The 20,253-nt window shown below is 37.0% G+C and overlaps 1 protein-coding gene across 19 annotated transcripts in view; it reads left to right on the top strand.

Moving 5' to 3' along the window:
• The window catches only part of NAALADL2 (N-acetylated alpha-linked acidic dipeptidase like 2), a 432,007-nt gene that overhangs the window by 140,688 nt on the left and 271,066 nt on the right, over positions 1 to 20,253 (top strand). The window contains exon 1 of one of the 19 annotated variants that reach the window (XM_038183559.2): positions 7,991 to 8,109. The exons of 17 other annotated variants lie outside the window; for them this stretch is intronic. The gene's annotated coding sequence lies outside the window, so the exon portion shown is untranslated. Of the gene's footprint in view, positions 1 to 7,990; positions 8,110 to 9,241; positions 9,345 to 20,253 lie in introns of those variants that run through there. One more of the 19 variants, XM_072042338.1, reaches the window with a different exon arrangement.

Genomic DNA, 20,253 nt, shown 5'->3' on the forward strand with positions numbered 1-20,253 from the left:
TGACTGCTGCTGGGTTACTGCACCCCAGAGGAAAGACATAAAAAAGAATATCTGATCAGCCTCTGAATCCGTTTTTGACCACATTCCCTGCCAGCTTCACTTCTGGTAAATGTGCTTCCTCGGGAGCTGCTGCAGCAGCCCCAGGTAGGGTGGCTGAGTCGGGGCGCTCCTGGCTGACAGGCCTGCGCGTGAGGGGAGAAGGCCGCGCGGGGACAGGGAAGTAAATTTGTTCGTCTCATCAGTCACATTAAAATTACATAAGTATTGATATTACGACTTCTAAATTTCGGTGACAGTGCAGCTGAAAGAAATGCCTGCAAGCAGCAAGAAGCTAATTTAATGAAATATTTAAGCATTCAACTTAACCTTCTGATGTTGCCCTTAGATTTGGGCACTGCGCGCTTGTTGCTGGGCTGAGACAGCACTTCTGCTACCAGCAAAAAGTTGACGGGAAAGTCAAGAACCGCTCAATCCCTCAGACTTCTGCTGCTTGAAAGTGAAGTTCTTCTCTTTAAATGTGAAAATGATACAGAGAATAGAAGTACAAAAAAGTATTTGTTTTAATTTGACACATCACAGCCTGTACAGGATTATTTTCAAACCTGGTACTGTTTTAAAGAATTTTCCTTGAAACCAGAAGCTGAGAAAATAACAGTGGTTGTCAGACTTGAGACAAAGATAAATATTAATGAAATGGTTCATAAAAACTACAGTAAAGCCTCCTTGGAAATTCTGTCACATTGGTTCCCTCAGTACCTGGGAGCTATTTTGTCATCCATGCGGTAGCTCAGTGTTCTGGAGGAACATAACTATGCTTTCCAGAGCAAGTCTGTCCTCAGTAATGTCTTTTCTAAGTCATTTCATAGGAAGAACTCCCTCAATTAATTTTCAAAATTATAGAATTATTTTAAATTGTATGTATTGGTCACAAACATTCATTCTGTTTTAGAATACGCATCAGTGAAGGTGGTGTAAAAATCTTAGGTATTTTCCATTCGTGTACAGGAATGTACTGTACACGTATTATGCATGTGATTAAAATAATTACATTACCTTTAAGTTTTTGGGCTTAACTATCTTTGAATGCCTCCTGAGAGCTTTCCTGTAAGTGTCATCCCAACTGGGCTCCAGCCTGGTATTGTTTTAAAGGTGCTGCCCTATTGTCGATCGCTCAGCTGCTTCATGGTGTTTTTCCTTCTCAGCATATCCGTACCTGTACTTTGAAGTTGCATTGTGTTAACTTAAGACGTTGTCTTCTGATCTTTTACAAAGAAATAATAATGAAAATAGTTAAGTCTTCCTGATTCCAGCTCCTCGGGCTAAACCGCCTGCTAGTTGCCATTACCTGAGGCTTTCAATCACTTGTATTTTCCCATACCGCCAAACATCAAAGGAAGTGTATTAAATGCTACTCTGTATTAATGATTAATTGTAAAGTGTAATATAGTTTCTAGCTTTTCTTGTCTTGCTTAGAGATTCATGCATCTTTGCCTGTTTATTTGTTTAGAAATTTTGACTTTTTTAATTTTAAAAAAAATAATAATTTTCAGAAAATTCCTATGCAACAAAGTCCGAGTAAAAGTTTTCATCTGGTTTTGGTCAAAAATCTATCCAAAATCTGAGTTTTTTCTAAAAGGAGTAATTTTTAAATCCTGTGAGATGTCTCATTTATGTAATAAATATGTAATCTTTTTTTTGAGAATGTAAGCAGTATGTATTTGCTTACAGTTCAAAACATTGTTCAGTGTACTCAATCAAAACACACTTTCTTTGTAGGCTGATTCTGGCTGTATCCTTGACTCTGCTTCTCTGTGTTTGATTTGCCTTTTTTTTTTCCCCTTCCGTTGTCCTCCCTTCTCCCTTGAACACACATCCCTCAAATAAAGCCTCTTTGTGCACACAGTTAACAGTATTGACAAGCCTGTGTTTTGGGCAGAGATGTGTCCCTTGTACTTTGAGAATGCTGTCATTTCAGCTACCTCCTTCACGAAGAGACCAAGCAGTGCCTTTGCAAGTATGGTGGTTAAAAATCTCCCCGTTAAACTTCAGGGGAATTTTGTGCAGAATGCAATAGTACTCTTGGTTGTTTTATTTGCACAAATTAAGAGATAACCACTAGGTTTAGAAAAGTCAGGGTTTTTTATTTATCACTTTGAAGCATGTGAAATGCCATTAACTGAAGGAATAAAAATACAAATATATGATTTTATCAGTAAAAATAAACATGAAATAAAAAGGCTTGTTGATAACTATATAGAGGGAAAGTAGCAAACTGCATTTAAAAAAAAAAAAAACACACACAAACAAAAACTATCAGTTTTATCAAGTAAAACACACTTCAAAAGTTTGCGGTGTTTTTGCATCCTAAGATCTCATTCTAAGACACTTACATAGAGATAGGATCAGTAGTACTATAACTGTATGCAGACCTGAATTTAATTTACTGTATTTACATCTTTCATCCACTCATCACTGAGAAATTGGTCCAACTTCCATGTAGTTGTGGTGAATTCAGGTTTTAGAGATAATTACTTTGCCATTCTAGAGATGAAATCGAATGGTGAATTAAACAGGAACTCTGAATTTAAATTGTAACCTGCCTTGACACTGAATGTGGCGAGTCTTTGGAGAGATAAATTTTATCTTTTTCTTTTTTTGTCCAGTTTTTATAAATCTCCTCAGGAGCTTTATCTCAAAACTAAAACAATACTGGAACAATACTTCCCAGAACTGGAAAGTTGTTTTTTTTTTTGTATTTTAATTTATTTTAATTTATTTTTATATTTATATTTAATTTATTTTAATTTATTTTGTTTGTATTTTAATTCTTCTTTGGAAAGAATCCCCACTGCAAAGTTGCAATTGTTGCAATGAAAGCTTTTTTGATATCATATATATTTTTGCTTACTTAGTCATCTTTTGGAAGGTCTGACTGTTTTCATGGGATTCAAGATGTCCTCTGTAGTTCTAAAGTTGTTTTAAATTCACTTAAAAATAATAATTAAAAACAAAACAAAGCAAGCAAGCAAAAACAACAACAGAAAACAACCACCACCATAAAACTCTCCAGAAGCATAACAGTGAAACTTTTTTCTTACCAATCGCATATACATGTTTTTCATTTGCCTACAGATTTTATTACTAACTGCAAGAACAGCAAGCTAAGTTTTGCAAATGTTTTTAATAATGTATTGAATCAAGTTTGAACCAAAAGACTGCCTCTGTTGGAAATTTTTAGCTTTATAGCATTCAATTCTACTAATGTCCATTATAGCAACATTTTACAGCACACAAGGCTTTTACCAAAATAAGCATTTTTCCAATACTCTTGTGAAGTATAGCATTTCAGTATGCTGTGTAGAGTGTTGTGCTTTCCGATACTTATATTTATGCTTTTATATTTATTCTGCTTCAATCTTCCATCTTTTGCCATTTGACAGAGGTTATCATTGTTGTGTAGATTGTGGTAAGATTTGTGTGTGTATAGTCTGGTTTGCTTTCTGTAGCAGTCAGAACTTCTCTAGAATAGCTTGTTTGTGCCTTAATTCTGGAAGGTTGGTATTGTTGCATTTAGGAGGAAGTTTTCATTTCTACATTTAATTTTCTCCTGGTTTGTGTTGGCTGTACCTGATACTTCACAAGCCATGTTATTTCTTAGTTCTCCTATTGGTTTATAATGTTGCTGTTTGGTGCTGTCCTTTTGGATTTATCCACTGCTGTAGAGGAGTAACCTAGAAAACAGTCAGTGGTAGGTCAGCTTCTTCTAATCGGTGCACAGGAGGCTCAATATTGCTGGAGAGACATATCAGATCTGAACAGCCAGAGCAGCACTCACCGAGCATCTTCTCATTGTCGGCAGTGTTGTATGAACTTTTGGTTTTAGTCTGGCTTGACAAGCTTTTGCTTTTCCTTCTGTTTTTGTCACTGCTGAGCCTTTCTTTCTTGAATATGCTCATTGCTCTGTTCATGACAAATTGAATTAAGAATTTTTGCTAAGGCCAGACTTGTAATGGTGTCTAAAAATAATTTCAAGACCAACAGTGTAATGTCTTTCAGTAATTGTTAAATACGAGTGAACTGACTAGGCTAAAATAAGAATCAGGCCAATTAAACCTCTGTTTGAGGATAGTGATGCTTGTAATTAGAGATGCACAGGAAATGTTTCTCCCTCTCACTCCCCATCACTTTCCTCCTTTATTTTTTCCCCCTACAAGACATCAGAAAGTGAAGGGATATATATCCCTATATATCCTTTTCTTCTCAACGTGTCATTAGCACAAAAGCCTTAACAGAGCAAATGGAGAGATTACTTCTAACTTGAGATCACTTTTACCTCGTCAGCTACTGCTAAAGCTGTTATTTGTACTTTTAAATATTGTTCACTTAATGAAAATTCACAGTAACAGAAGAAAGGTGAATGGTTTTGATGTAAAAAATAAAATATATTTTATATATTAAATATTATATATATATACACACACACACTACCAGGCTTAAATGTTTTATGAACTTGTGTCATATGAAGCCTTGGGAAATCTTGTGCTCATGAATGCTTTCACAAATTATGTTTATCTTGTATGTGCACAGGAACAAATTATTATTATTATTTGTCTTCAGGGCATCTGAGAGGGGGACTATTATTGCCAGTTCATTTTAAGCTAAGAAATATATCAATAGGACTTGAGACTTTGCAAGGTCACTTCAAATGGGTAGAGTTGTATGAAATTTCTTGTTGAGACTTGAAAGTGGATGAAATTCAAGTAGTTTTATCCCTTCAGTGTGATGTGAATTTCTTACCAGTTCAGGATAAGTAAATAAAAAGACTAGTAGAAGTGTCACAGAAGTGATTAAAATTTTCTTCCAGGTTTTGCTGTTACAGAAAGGGAAAGAAAACCATAGCTTTGGAAAAAGTAAAGTAAAGACCAATTACATTTAGTTAAAATTTGCACTTTCCTTTTTACCTCTTTCCCCACAGAAAAAGTGTTACATTCTGTAAAAGAGTTACATTCTGTTGAATGAGTTGTTCGGAACATATGAGAGTGAAATATCTGAGCCAGTTACATGCAGCTTAATTATAGCATTATATGTTGGATGCTTTCCAATACTAGCAGCAATGTCCCTGTCCCTCCCAGCTGCAACTCAGGAACCTGTAAAACACAATATCGAGTCATTTTGAATTTTAGGATATGTTTCTTTTTCTGGTTCTGGAGATGGTGCAATTCTTAGGAGGTTTTCTCACTTCTCATCTTCACGTTTCAAAACCAGGGAGATGATCACTGTGAAATAGCGGATTTGGGAAGTTTTTATAATCTCAAAAAGTTTTTGAGATTTTTTTGATGGTACTTAATAGTTCTAGTGTTTCAAGCAATGACAACAGAAGCAAAACCATGCAGCTATGAGTAATTTGCCGTTTCCCAATAACTTCCAAACAGATTCCAGTGGGTTTGTCATAACTTTCACAATGACTTTGAAGAGTATTCAAATGTACCTCTCATGTTGAAACACTGTTAGACTCAGGTTTCCCACACATCTGCCAGTAGTGTGTCCTAGTTAGTCCTCTGCAGGGCATTCCCAGACTGATGTGTGAGAATTTGGTGGTTAAACCACTCCTGTTTCTCCCATGCGGCTGCCAAACCAGTTGTTTTAGCTATCGACTTTCTCTTTTAATCTTCGCTGTCTTGGTTATCCACATGTACTAAAAAATGCATGTTATTAACTCAGATGATGACAGAAGTACTGAACGTAAACTTGTCTAAACTGGGTATGTAATTTGAAATTTGTAAGGGGAATTTTCAAGTGGAAGCAAGTTTTCCACCAATGCTCTTGTAGGTTCTGTTAGCTTTTCAATCCATATTTGAAAATGAAAATTATATTTTCTCTTCAATCCTGTGTCAGAGGGACTTTTTTAATACAAATAATATTACATTTAATTTATTGCCAATAAGGAAGTAAGATTTACAGGGAACACCATATAAGTGGAATCTAACTTGGTATAATGGTATGGAGGAATGCTATAGGCAGTAAGTCCTGGAGGATCTGCTGAAAAAACACTCAGCATGACCCCACATATAGACCACAAAAAACTCGCAGTACAAATGCGAGACCTATAGTAGAAGACCAAATACTACAACTATTACACATTATAATGCCAAAGGAAAGAGCAAAAAAGCAAGGGCATTGCTCTGGTTACTTGCAGTAGAAGCACATTACATAGTTTTCAAGCCACCCTAGGAGTGGACAATGGAGATGGCAAACGAGAAGAGACGTCAGTGCCCTCTGCAAGTCTTGAGATACGTGTTTCTTCCCTATAGCATTGACCATATTAATAAATGTCAAAGGCTAATTCTTAATGAGCAATCCCTAAGACTCACTGCAGCTGTGGGGAGCTTTCTCATTATGATCATGCAGGGCTGTTTTTAGTTTGGGGGGTGGTGAATAAAAGTTTTACTGATTAGAGATCTTGGAGAAAACCACTGCTAGTGAAGGTATGCTGAGCTAGAGCTATCAAACCTTATGTAGAAGAGCAGATGCCACAGTTTCAGTTTAGACACCAAAGGAAACTGCCATTCATTTCAGCATTATTGAAGGGCTTTCTTTTCCTCTCAGCCCATGTTATTGCATCTTGATGCCTGTGGAGTACATCGACTGCCTCTTTGCAAAATAATGGAGTAGATTTAGTCCTTAAAGTAGATGCCTTGTTCAAGCTGTGGGTGAAGCTTTTTTAGGGTTTTGAGAATGGTAAGGATGAGCGAAGATCTTATTTTCCATTAGTTCATTCCAATTGTGTTTGTGAGTTGGCTTTAGCTCAGACTTGGCAATTGTTTTCAGACATTGTTTGGTAAAACTGCAAATCTATAAATCAAATCTAAGGTTGTTAAAGCTAAAAATATTTTATACTTCCCTTGTGGATTTGATAAGACTACTCTTATAGTCTTTCTTGCTTGCAAATTATATAATTAAATTAGTTTGTGTGATCAGCTTTCTCTAATATTCTTTAAAATCACTGCAAAATAACAGACGTAGGGGTAGTAATCACAGAAGTAATGGGGAATTACAATTTCTGTGTTTTAGCTAATGTATACTTAATTTGGTGATATATCTTTGAAATGTTAGGAGTCTTTTTTTTTTTTAACTCATCTTTTGATATTAAATGGAGAACTTGTCCTTTAAAAATGAGTATTGGTGGATAATAGGAGTAGCAATAGAGGAAACCATAAAATATATGCTCAAGATGCAGTGAGAAAAACAATAGGGCCACAGGTAGCACTCAACTCTTGAAGGTCCATTTCTACATTATTAAACTAAGCATGAGACTAGAGTAAAGTGCAATTTAAACGTGATTAATCTCAAATAAATAGTTGGTAGCAGCATAATCTATGCAAATCTATGTAAATAGGTAGTTATGGTGAATTAGAATGTAATAGTACTGAATGGACTACTCAGGATTTCATTAACTAAAAAAGACTGAAGACCCTCTTTACTAAGAAAAAATACCCTTCTTTCTATACCAGTTGATTTAGGTTGTTAATTTGAGAAGCTAATCATTAATCATAATAATTAGAGACAGATTTATTGAGCTTTCGTGCATTTTCAACTAGACTACTACTTGTGTAATCCAATGTTTATTAATATAAACAAAGTAAATTAGAAGTATGCTACTATAAAGAGGCAAAAACTTCAGGAACTTTCATGATCCTCCCAAATTCCATTAATTTAACAGTGATATGTTGTTCTTGGTAGTTTTGCTTGCTGTGATCTATTTCCTTCCTTTCCACCCCTGCACTCGTAGTGCCACAGTTCAGCCCAGATGCACAGAAGGCTGTGCCATGGTCTTTAACTGTGCTTCCAGTTACGTAATCTGCACAGATTGATGTTTGGGTGGAGAAGTGAGTATAGAGAGCTTATCAGCCATTGGTAGCCGTACATTTTTATTTTGTACGTAGTCCCATGAGTAAGCTCTTGTCCTTCATTCATCTGGAGGCTTTGAGCCAGGATTGCCAGCACATCGAAGACTTGACGTGTATGGAGGCTCCCACCCCGGCGTGGCACAGCAGCCTGCCTGCGAGAACAGAAACACCGGGTACAGCCATGTCTCTGTGCTGCTCACAGGTAGGGGGAAGTGAATTTTTAGTCTGCTCAAGGTGTGAAAGCTAAGTCTCCATTTCTAGCTTTGCTTCAGAGAAGGTGGTGTGTGATGGAGTAGTGAAGTGAAGAGGACAGAGGTTTTCTCACACTCTTAGTGTTTCATATTTGTTCCTTTACTAAGGCCTTTGGCAGTCTGGGTTTTCCCACTCTGCAGTTCGCATGTCAGATTAGCACTTGGTTGTAGCAAGATGTTCACGTGCCTGGACTCCTGCTTAACCTTTCCCTGGGGTTTGGGCAAAAGTTCTGTGGGTCCGTGTATGCATGTGTGCAAACAGATCTTTCCAGGGGTTTATTGGCCTTGTGTGCTGGAGCACCTTTACTGAGTCATGTGGGAAGTGACAGGGGGAAGAAAATAAATCGGATTTCTTGAGATTTAGAAGCATTAATATTTAGAATCAGTTTCTCATTATAAACCTTGTTTCAGCACTTATTGAAATGCATGGTTCCTCTGATGGCCTGCTTGAGCCATGGGGATTCAAATTCTAGTTTTTCTCTTTGAAAGTTCTCTTTTTAAAAAATAGGAATAAAATAATGCAAGTTTCACAAGGTTGGAAGATTGCTGGTGCCTGAAGAGTCCAAACTGAAATAAATTGTAAATCTATGTGCATGTAGCAGCTGGGGGAAATCTACAAGTATGTTCATGTCGCTTTCCTACTTCCTCCTCCAAAAATCACAACCCAAACTGATGCACAAATCTGAAAGAGTTTTCTGCTCTTCATTCTTTAAAGTATCTTTTTTTTCCTTTTAAAATTTCCATTTGCCCCACCCCTCTCCCCCTACCCCGAAATTGAAGAGACCTTTTTTTCTTTTTTTCTATTTTTTACAGGGTGGTTCTTGACATCTCACTTTTTTTTTTTGGATATACATGCTTAGCTCTGTATTGAAAATGACATTGCAAATCTAAATACTATTAGAAAACTTCAGAACTCACTTGGTAGCAGGAAGTGTAAGGAAAGCAGCAACTGCTGTATTCATGGCTTTTGAATAGCAGTTTCTTATGATGCAAAATAGTAGACAGCGGTAATAAAGAAAATAATTTCCTATCCAATCCAGTCTCCTTCTTCTAAATCACCTGACAAAAATATCACGAAGAAGTAGTTGCGTGACATGTGCTCATCAGTCACTCCAGTTATTCCGCAGAAGCTTTCCAGCGAGCAAGTTATGAAATAAGAGCGGCTTTGCAGTGGAAGCTCCTTAGGGTAGGTGGTTTCTGTTTTGCCTCCCTTGATTTGAGTAAGGCAGGCCTGTTTGCAGTCATGAATTCTTGTGGAGCATGCCTTCACATGCAACTTTTTCATACCTTTTTGGATCGTCTTAAAAGAAAGAAATACCTGTAGTTGACCTACTTAATCTGTGTAATTATTTTACTTTGCTAGGGTGTATGCACATCTTGTTCTCATCTCCATATTTTTTTGCAGCTTGGCAGTTGTTTCATAAGTTGTTAAAAATACCATCTGGCTAGTAATGGGAACTTGGGCTTAGCGTTTCTGCTGTTACAATTACTGGCCAGAACAATAGAGACAGAAATCAGACTACTGCTTTACAAAGTCAAAGCTCAAACATTGCTTCCTCAGAAATCCTATTGGATTAATTGAGATCTTTTTAACAACAATTAGTAAGGCAAACTGAGTCCTGCTGAAAGTGAGTGAAATGTCAGTGGTTATTGGTTCTAGCTAAAGTGCACCCATTTCTCAATAATCAAAGCTTCTTGGTGCAGCATCTCTTAATTTATGAATTTATTAAGAGACTTAGATCCAAAGACTATCTTGTGTTTCTTTTTTGCAATGTCAGTTTTGCATGTTTCTTGTTTCCTGACTCAAAAGCAACAATATTATTTAAATCTCCAGAGTTTGCCATTGACTGTTTCTGAATCAAATTGCATCCAAGTAGGGTTAAATAAAGAGGGCACAGTTCTGTAAAATCCGGTATACTGTAATCAAACAAAACTTGCATTAAAATATAACTACTTTTTAGGTATGCAGACTCTAATGGCATCTAGTGATTTGGTTATAGCACTTTTGACCCTGGTGCTTTGCTTCACATTTTTCTTCTAAATGTTGCTTTCATGAAGTTGCCCTAATATATTCTTTCCTCTGTTTTTGAAAGTGTCGCTTTGCCCCTTAGCTATCATAGGGAAACAGCTGTGATTTAAGACATCAGCTTTGCTGTTAACATCAAGTGGCTGCATAACAACTATGAATCATTTTTATGAATGTGTTCTGACTAAATCATAGGACTCATTAGGTGTGGATGGATGGGTATCTGAGAAAGTGATATAGGTAATAGGCTGTCTTCTAAGATAATGAAAAAGTTTTCACCTTCACTTTCCTTTATATGCTTTGCCCTAGGAATGGTAGCTTTCTAATACAAATAGTTGGAAACACACAGCTGAAAATGAGTCTATCATTTTAAAGCCAGTCATATTCACAAGAAAAATTCATGTGATTGAGTGATAATTATTCACAATAGGGACTTCTGTGACAGAGTATTTTATCAGACAAGCAAATTAATTTTTTTTTTGTAGTTTCTTTTTTTTTTTTTTTTCCTAGTTGGAAGCTCTCTTGCATCTGTTGGCCTGGAAAGAATTGTCCCTGGTGTTCTCTTAAGAAGGCACGGAGATTTATTGTAGTGAACTGCACAGAAATGTGCAGAAAACAAATATCCTGAATTTCGGTTTTGTCGTAACAGCCCCTTAAATAGTATGTGTTCCTTCTACATACTGTCTGCGTGGGGGAGTAATCTTTTCTGTGTATATATGTGGGTTTTTTTGTTTGTTTTCTCAGGGATATTATTTTGTTCTTCAGTAGAAGAATCCAAAGATGTAAGCAAATTGCCTCTTAGACAAGACGTATCTTCTAACCCAACAAACAGATTTCACCCCCCCCCCCCCCCCAAATGAATCAGGTTAATCTGCTTTTCTTGATAATTTTTTGCTATAGTCAGAATGTTCATAGTTGCTCTCTAAATACTAATCTTAGTTTGATAAACTTTTTAATTTATTTGCTGCAAAGAATGCTTATTTAAAAACAAAACAGAAAAGTCTAAACACTAACTGCCTCAGGACATCACCTCATTAGAAGCACAAATTCAGATTGATTGGGCTGATACTGATGGTAATGATGATAATAATTGCATTGCAGTAGTGCCTTAGGATCTTAGCTGTGAATGAGGTTCTCACTTGTACAGAGTTAAGATCAATTCCAGGCCTGAAAAAAGACTCAAAAGCAGATGTAAAATGTGAGAAAAATAAGAGCTTGTATTTAAGTCCTCTTTTTTCTTTTTTTTTTTTTTTTTAATTCTTGTTGGGAGGCGGCTGGGGGAGAGGGAAAGAAAAAGGAGGAGACCCATCTGTATTCTAATCAGATATGTTAAATTTTCTTAAACACCTTCAGAAGAAAAAAAAAAGGCAAAGCAAAATATCTGTCAAGATGATAAAATGTTTGAAAGAACTTAAGCAGAGCACTTGTATAAATGCTGCCATGCAAGAATATGGCAAGTTCTGCCCTTAGATTTGCAGTAAGCAGTTAATAAAGAAATAAATTAATGCAGGTTTCAGCTGTATCAATGCACATAGTGTTAGTAATAAGCAGGGAGTACATATGCCTGTTTGAAGGATGAATTGAGGTTTATACCGAGCTATTGCTTTTACAGTCAAGCAGATGTCAGTGGCTTGCTTTACAGGATATTATGATATATGAAACTGAAGGCTTTTGAGTAGTAAAAATTACTCCTGTCAATTCATCTTTGTGTATGGCGCTTTGATATATCATTCACGGCTTAATTATATTGTCATAGTTGAGGGATTAAAACAAAAGCCAGGTTGACTCTTGCTTAAACCTCTCTCTGAAATAATGCTGGTAGGTGAACGGGAAGAAGAAATCCATAAGATCTCTCTAAAATTCCATTATAATGTATTGTGCCATCAATAATAGGTGCCTTCCACGATGCAGTTTCACAAACTGCAGTTAGGGAGATATTCATCAGCTATCACTCACTACATAGGAGTACAAACTACTAATGTCAGACTTACCAGGGAGAAAAAAAAATGAGAGAGAATTGTCTTTTGTGCAAGACTTGAAGCGGTTGGGTTTGGGTTGTGCCAAAACTGACTGGAATTCAGGCAACGGAACAAAGAAACAAATATGTCGGTGGAGGTTTGTCAGGCCTGACTGTAAAAAGGGGTTGATAACCTCGTCCGGGAAGTCTTCATTGTCACCTGCCCAGAAATGGGGACAGTTAAGGTGGGTGATGGGAGATGGGGCTGCTCAGCTGCCATCGGAGGCACCAGGAGGGACGCCCAGTCCCATCCTGGGGCTAAACAGACTTTTTTTGGATATTGAACCGGGTGTGATTTGTTACCAAGGAGACGTTTGGTTTTGTGTTTGTATATTAAGTGGAGAGTTAAAAATGACAAAACAAACTCCATAATCAAAATAAATTGCAGGGTGTCATTTCGGCATGCAGCTTTTGGGGGCTTAATTATTAACTACTGTGATTAAAGTAAAATTAATCAAAACCCAAAGGAGAGTTTTCTGTGTTCTCAGACTTTGTTGGTCTTCTTGCTCATGTATTTTATCTGCATACAATAGGTTGCTCTTACGCGAAGGTGATAGTTGAAGTGCAGATGGGTGCCTGTTAAAGATCTACATGGTATTCAAAAACTGTGCACTTATATCAATGCTAGAATTTGTCAAGATGGATTTGGCATTTACTTCCGTAACTCATGTTTCTGGATGATACTGTACTGCAAATACAGCGTAAAGGTAATATTAATGGTTACTCCCAGATGCTGCAAAAAAATACAATTTTATGTCAGATGAATAAATGTAATTTAGGATTAAGTTAATACAGGTGTTTCTCTTATTTGTTTCACATTTCCTATGCGTGAATTCAAATGACCATCAAGGCACACGTATCACTGGTTTAACAGCCTCCTGCTGTAGCTGTGATTTTGCCCATGGGTGCTTTCCAAAGTGACAGCTTTAAAGGCAGAGAAAGGTTGGTTGTCTTTGAACTTTGGGATGGGGAGGTAAAGGTGCGGACAAGCAGAGGCGCAGGTGATGAAGCCAAGCGTTTAGTGGTTGGAAAAGATACGGCTATTGAGGATTCTTTCCATAAAGTGATCACTTCCAAACACTGGAGCTGTTTCTGGGGAGGCAGAGGTAGAGCTGCTCTGTATTCACCTGCTGTGGGATGTGGCACACGCTGACAGGACCCTTTACACACATGCAGGCAAATAGATTAATGAAACATCAATGAGAAGTTCAGACCAAATCTTCTTTACTTACTTTACCTGTAAAAGATGAGATTGTCTGTCATAAATTATTAATCCACGTCTTCCAACTGTATCAATTTAATACCTTTGCCCTTCTTTTCTGTTTCAGCTTAATGAAATTGCCATTGCTCCTCTCACATATTAAAGAACCTGTTTAACGAAGTAAAAGAAATAAATGGAAAAAAGAAACCAAACATGATTCTGGACCTAAGTGACTGTCATGAAATAGTTTTGAATCTAACATTTTCCAATATTTGCTTTATTAAAATAAATTATTTTCATATATGAAAAGTACCTGTACAATTTCAGTAAATACCTTCTTACCCATTTTACAGGTTTAAAAAAAATCGTTTCATATGCTATAATTTCTGAAGAGTGAGATAGTGAACTGGTAGACAGCCACAGATTGCTTATAGAGTGTGTGGCATGCATATAAGAGAAAATCTTAGGAAAGCTTTAAGTCAGAAAACAAATTTTCAGCATTCAGAAAACCAAGATTTTAGCATTTTAGGAAAATAAACATTGCGGAAAACAAACATTAGGAAAATAATACATAAAGTGAGGACCTCACAAATTCCCTTTTTATTTAGAAATAACCTGCTGTCCATGAATGCATACAAGTTCATGTAAAATGTATTTAGCGTTTGTTGTGATTTGGGTTCAGTGAAAGAAGAATTTATTTTCCAGTACAGCTAGAGACTTGTTGAGAACTGCGATCTTTTCTGATAAGCTTGAGCTTTTCATGTCTTATCTTACTATTTTAATTGTCTAGTGGTATGTCTGTATGCAAGGATTCCTTTGTCTTTCCTATAATAAACTTACATAGGATGCTGCTGAATAATATTGTTCATGTGGAATTGCCTGGCTTGACCTGATGGTACTAAAGCTCACCCAACCCAATAGGCATTGTCCATCTGACTAAGGAATAATAAAATCAGTAAATGCTGCTTTTGGTGTGTGGGTAATTTATTTTTTTTAAAAAGGAAGAGGTGGAGTCCAGTGTTGTGTGCTGATGGTTGGCATAGTAATAGTTTTGTTCCTTTGTAAAAGCATTCACTGGGCATGAGACCAGAAGCAACAGCTTACCTACTATTAATCTCTCTGTGGAATATTTAATCTTCTGTTTTTTTGGAGGGATTTGCTAATACAGTGGTTCGCCTGAGTAAGCAATGTCATCTGAAGGAAAAATAAACAGATTTGTTTATCTGTAGCAGGTGGTTGAGATTTTTTCCTTTTCCTTTGTCCATATACATTTATTATACTTCATATGTAATAGGTTCTACAATCAGAAAGTGACATTACACCATGAAATTCATTTGATTTGTAACTTTTGTTTTAAAATTTTGATTCCAGAAACCTCCTGCTATGTATGTAATTTAAGGTGATGAGTAATTTAAAGCCTTGAGAATTGTGGATTGCATACAGCTTCAATGCTAACTGAAACACCACATGTGCAGAAAGCACAGTTTTATGTAATACAGCTATTACATTAACATGGGTCAAAAAAAACACAAAACAAAACAAAAAAAAAACAAGGCTATGTTCTTAAGACATGGCTTTCAGCTTACAATGCTTTTGTTACTTGATTTTTGGCAACAACTTGACTCAAAATTCATGATGATGATGATAAGGACTCCTTTGGGTGGGGTGTGTTGGGTTGTAGTTGGCATAAAACTCTGTTGACTTGCAATGCTCGTTCGGAGGTAGGAGAATCAGAAAGAAAAATCTGTTACTCTAATTTGAGCTTGAATGCTGGTACACAATGTGGCGCTCCAAATTTGTGTTTTGTCTGCAGAAGTGCGTGATATGAGACAAACACCTGCTGGTCCACTAGTTAGTGATAATGTCCTTTGCCATCAGGCTAGCATCCATTGAGTAATGGGCTGCATTTTGACAAAAAGCTTACATTTGCCTAATTCTTTTTTTTCCAAAAAGAAAATAGCTGTAGAGTTTTATGGACTGTATGCTGAGCTGTTTGTCTCATGCTGTAGAAATAACTGTGATTTTATTTGCATATGGTGTTACTTATGGGAATACCTATTGTTTTGTGTATCTTTTGTTCTTTAAGGTATTGCTATCAGTACTTTGTCTCTCTCTCTCTCTCTCTCTCTTTTTTTTTTCTTTTTTCTACTTTCCATTCTACCCTGGTGGATGCTAAAGGAGGCTGCTGTTTGAAACACAACTTGCATCACACTTGACCGGCTTTGCCAGTCCTTCTTGCATGCCTCTTTGGGAGGTGAGGGGATAGCATGAGTCTGGATCTGCTTGACCCTCATCTCAGCTGTTTACCTGAGCAAAGGCTAGATGGTTTGAAGGCTTTGGGGCTGGTGGAGTATTTTTAGTTCAGGTATTGCATTAGCTACAGGTGAAGGAAGTTTGGGACTACTTTGCCCAGAAGTGATCTGATCCATCTATTTCCTTCATGCCACACCATCTTTTGCAGATTTGGTTAATTGTGTGTTTGAAAGTCACTTTAAATATCTCTTTTATAAGTTACAAATTAAATAATTCTCTAAAATATTCTTTCTGATACTATATCTAGGTAGAATTAAAGGTTCTTAGATGTTGTTTAATTTCACTGTTTAGTTGTACTTTGTAAAGGGTCATGTTTGTTTACCTTTTGGAAGTCTTATTTGATTATCTTAAAGTTCCTATGAGTTTTAAATCGTAATGTGATCCTTCTGATGTTAGGTTGTCCTTGCTGTCTGTGGCCGTATAGTTTCCTTTTTTTTTTTTTTTTTTTTTGAATAAATGAAGTATTTCTACTGTATAAGACCTCAGTAGAAATTTTAGAATAGACTGAAGTATAAACAGCAACAGTAAACATTTTGGTGGCATATTGCAGGTTCTTGTGGGTTACGTAATAGGGAATCTAGGTTCATCCCAAAGTTTGCCCCTAAACTTTTTGGTGAGCAGATGGTGTAGCCTAATTTGCCTATAGGGGCAATGGATGTACTAATCTTCTCTCCAAAAAAAAAAAAGAAAAACCAACCCTGATAGTTAGCAATATTTTCAGATATTGAGAAGAAAAATAGATTGTTGTTGTCTGGATACACTTGCAAATTACTGTGCTTGTAAATTACTGCGGAACTGCTACAGTGAATTACTGCAATGTAAAATATGGCTTCTTAGTGGTTTAGGAAGATTTTTTGTACATGCCTCACTTAAAGGATACTGTAACATTAATCAGATTTATTTGAAAGGTATTATTAGATTGTGTGTACTCTGTACTGAATGGTAGCGTATCCTTAGCAATGATTACTCATAAATCCTGCAATTATTCAAAGAATAACCTCATGATTAGTAGCATTGACTGTATTATCCTGTGTTATTACAACAGTATGGAAGCATTTTCATAATAACAAGGGATTTAATTGGTATGAGGACTTATTTGCAGAATACTAAACACATTGGTAAGTGAGGCATTTGAATTGTACATTACAGGCGCCCGGAGTATTATCAGCTAATTAGGTACTGGAGGGGCATATGTAGTGTTCGCTAAGGCTGCTCAACTTTCCAACACAGTTGTTTCTCAGTATTAAAATGATTGGAACAATGATTGGAAGTTTTATGTGACTTTACATATGTTTTATTACCTTCTGTGAACTGTTTTTAAAATGTGCTTTTGAGCAGTTTTCAGGGAACAGTGCATGGTTAGGTTTTGCAATGAAGCTACTGATCTGTATCTAGAAAATTCTGTTGGGGAAGTGTTTACATCAGGAACAGAATGGAATAAATACTTAACTTGTTTCCAGGAAAAGCTATTTTTCAAACTAACAGCAGATGTATTTTGTCAGGTGGTGGAGAAAGCATGAATGTAGGCTGACTTGCCCAGGTAAGGTGGAGATGCATTAATGGGAGTTTGATACCCTGGGGAATTCTTCGTTATGGATCCACCAGTCCTAGCTTCTATCTGAAACATGCTTATCAAATGCTAGTGACAGTCTAAGCTTTATTGTCACCCATAAACCTTTAGAGAAGGAGGATTTCCTCTCAAATCTGGTCCATTTCTTGCACATCTACTAATTAAGCGTACTGATCTATTGTGCTAACTTGTGCTTCCTTCCAGGCCAGTGTCTTCTGCAGGTTTTAAGCTCTGTGGTATTTTATCCTCTTTCTTTGCATTTCCTCAGCTTTCACGGAATTTCTTTGCAGGTTTGGTAGTCCACACAAATACGTTATCATTTATTCAAACCTTTGACGGCTTGTGACCAGTCAGCTATCAAACCCATACATCTGCTGGCATGCAGCTGAAGTTATCCTAGCTAGAGGGAGAGTTTATTTTTTTAAGGAATTAAACATTTTATCATATAGGTGTGGTGTTGAAAGTAGATAAAAGACGTATTATTAATGCTTCACGGAGAAGGAAAACAGTTGCTAAGCAGGACAGGGTAGGTGGTTTGTGTTTTCAAGAACAAATGCCTTTTACTTAAGTGTCAGTGTGAGAGGCGGAGGTGACTCTCATTGCCCAGAAAAACACGGGACAACACTGAGTCCTTGCCCTTTTGGGAGCACAGCAGGGACATGACATGCCTGATGCTCATGTGGAGGGGTCTTAGTGAGCTGGCTGAAGAGGCATGTTCCTCTCTCCTTTCTGTTCAATGGAGACTTGACTTGAGCCAGCTCCCTGTTATCATACTCAGCTGAGGACCTGGCTGCAGCAAAGGCACTAGCGAGCTGCTGCTGCCTCTGCTTTGGCTTCCCACAGAGGGCTGCCTCTGGTGGAGTTCGTGCACCACTACTGCCCTAATACCACGTGTTTTTTGAGCCTCATCATCTTGTCAGTATCCCAAATCTTAAGCAGCGCACTCACATGAACGTACCCACTTAATTTAAGACCATTTTTTTTTTCTCTCTGCGTACAACATAAAGAATGATCTTGAAATGCCTGAGTTAGTTCTTCATTGCGATGTTGGTGGGTTTACTTGTCTGAACGCAGCTTAAGGAGTCCTTTGCTTTCCCATACCCAACCTGCAAAGGCCTTTTTCACCATCTGACCATGGAGTGCTGATGGAGAAAGATTCACAAGTACAGCTGAAGGTAAATGGCTGGCAAAATGTCGTGCTATCGTGTTGTTAGTAGACCTCACTGAGAAAAGGTCTCCCAGATTTAACGTTTTTATGTTCTTTCAGCACTTGCTGTGCCAGCCTTTCAGGGCATTTGTGATACAATTTACATATCTAATATCTGTAATTAATGTGTGAATGCAGTATCATTTTGTAGATAGAAGATGATGAACTGCAATAAGGAATTTTATTTTTATTATGTATAGGACTCCTTAGCGAGATTTTTCTTAAACCCAGATGTTTTATGACTTTTTGATGATAGTATAGGGTGTTTTATTTGTGGTATTAATTGGAGTTACATTTTATAAAGTAGAAATGCATTCTGTTCTTCATTAAATACGTTAAAATCGCACTATGTGGCAGTTTATGATTCTAGCAGACTTTTTTTTTTCTGAGAAAAGAAATTTGTATAGAAAAAAATACAAATACAAAAAATACAGTATGTTGCTAGTCTGGGACAGCCATAATTAGAAGGCTGAAACATCACACACAAAGCTTAGCTTCTTGCTAGAAAATAAGTCCAAGACCAGTATGTTTTTACTATTTTGATTGAAGAAGCTATTAACTGGTGGTACATGAGAGAGTTTTAAAAGAAATTGATTTGCTTACTAACAGTGTTTTCTTGCCTGAATAAGAGTTTAATCATATTGGTGGGAAACAAAATTGATGAACCTTTAACATCAGATGGTACAGAAATAGTGATTAGAAACCATTTGCCTACAGTTTAGAAGACAGAAATTTAGATTAAGCACAACTGAAACATTAATTTAATCTAATTCTGTTGAAGTCATGGGGAAAATCTGCTGCTGTAAAATTAATCTTACTCCTCATTTGCAGTTATCAGAAAAGTAAAATAATGTTAGTATAATTCTAGTGTGAAAGTTGCCAACATGCTTTTTTTTCTTCACACCTGATGCAAGTGTGTTTCTCATTTACAAAACCTCCTCCTCCTCCTGTCATGTAGCTTGCTTTCTGCCATTCTCTGTCAACAAACAGTCTAGATTTAGCTTTCCAAAGCCAAGGAAGTGAGATTCCCAGCAATAGAAAGCCTGCTCAGAACAGAGTTTGACAGAGAAGAAAAGTGTCTGTCCCAGCTGGTCTTACAGGCTCTAGCAGGAAAGATGGATCACGGTGTGCTTGGAGCTTCTTCCTGAAAGAAATGCAGAGACCATCACATGTGGTAGTTTTCCTCTTCTGCCAGGATTTTGGTCTGGGCATCCACATCACTCAGATGTGAACTCGGGTTGCATTTTTCCATTCTTTGACTTATTCCCACAAACCCATGGCTAGAAGTCACTTCACCTCAGTCTCTTCTATGGATGTTGTTCTGTGTTGTACAAATACTTCAGTACTTATTGCACTGTGTAGAGAAAAAGTGTTGTTTAATTATTTTTTGAGAGAAACTCTTGCCAGTTGAGTCAAGCGCTTACTTGATGGGAGGGGCACTCTCATTCCATGGAGAATTCATTTCTGATTCACTGGAAAAATGTTTCTGGCTGCCAAAACCAATAAGAAATAATTAGTTCAGTCTCTGAACTAAAATTCTGTTACTGCACACTTTATTATGCAACACCAGAATGAGTGCTATTGGCTCACAGATTTCAACCCCATCCAGCAGGTCTGTTAGAGGAGCCCTAGCAGTGACCAGGTACAATTTACGGTCACCTTTTCCAATAGGAGTCCCAAGAGACGTCTGGTGTCTCATCAAGCCCATGAAATCAAACTACTATTTTTTACTACCAGCCAGATCAAATGCTGCTAACATTA

The sequence above is a fragment of the Anas platyrhynchos genome, chromosome 9 (genome assembly GCF_047663525.1).
Source record: "Anas platyrhynchos isolate ZD024472 breed Pekin duck chromosome 9, IASCAAS_PekinDuck_T2T, whole genome shotgun sequence".
Classification (NCBI taxonomy): Eukaryota; Metazoa; Chordata; class Aves; order Anseriformes; family Anatidae; genus Anas; species Anas platyrhynchos.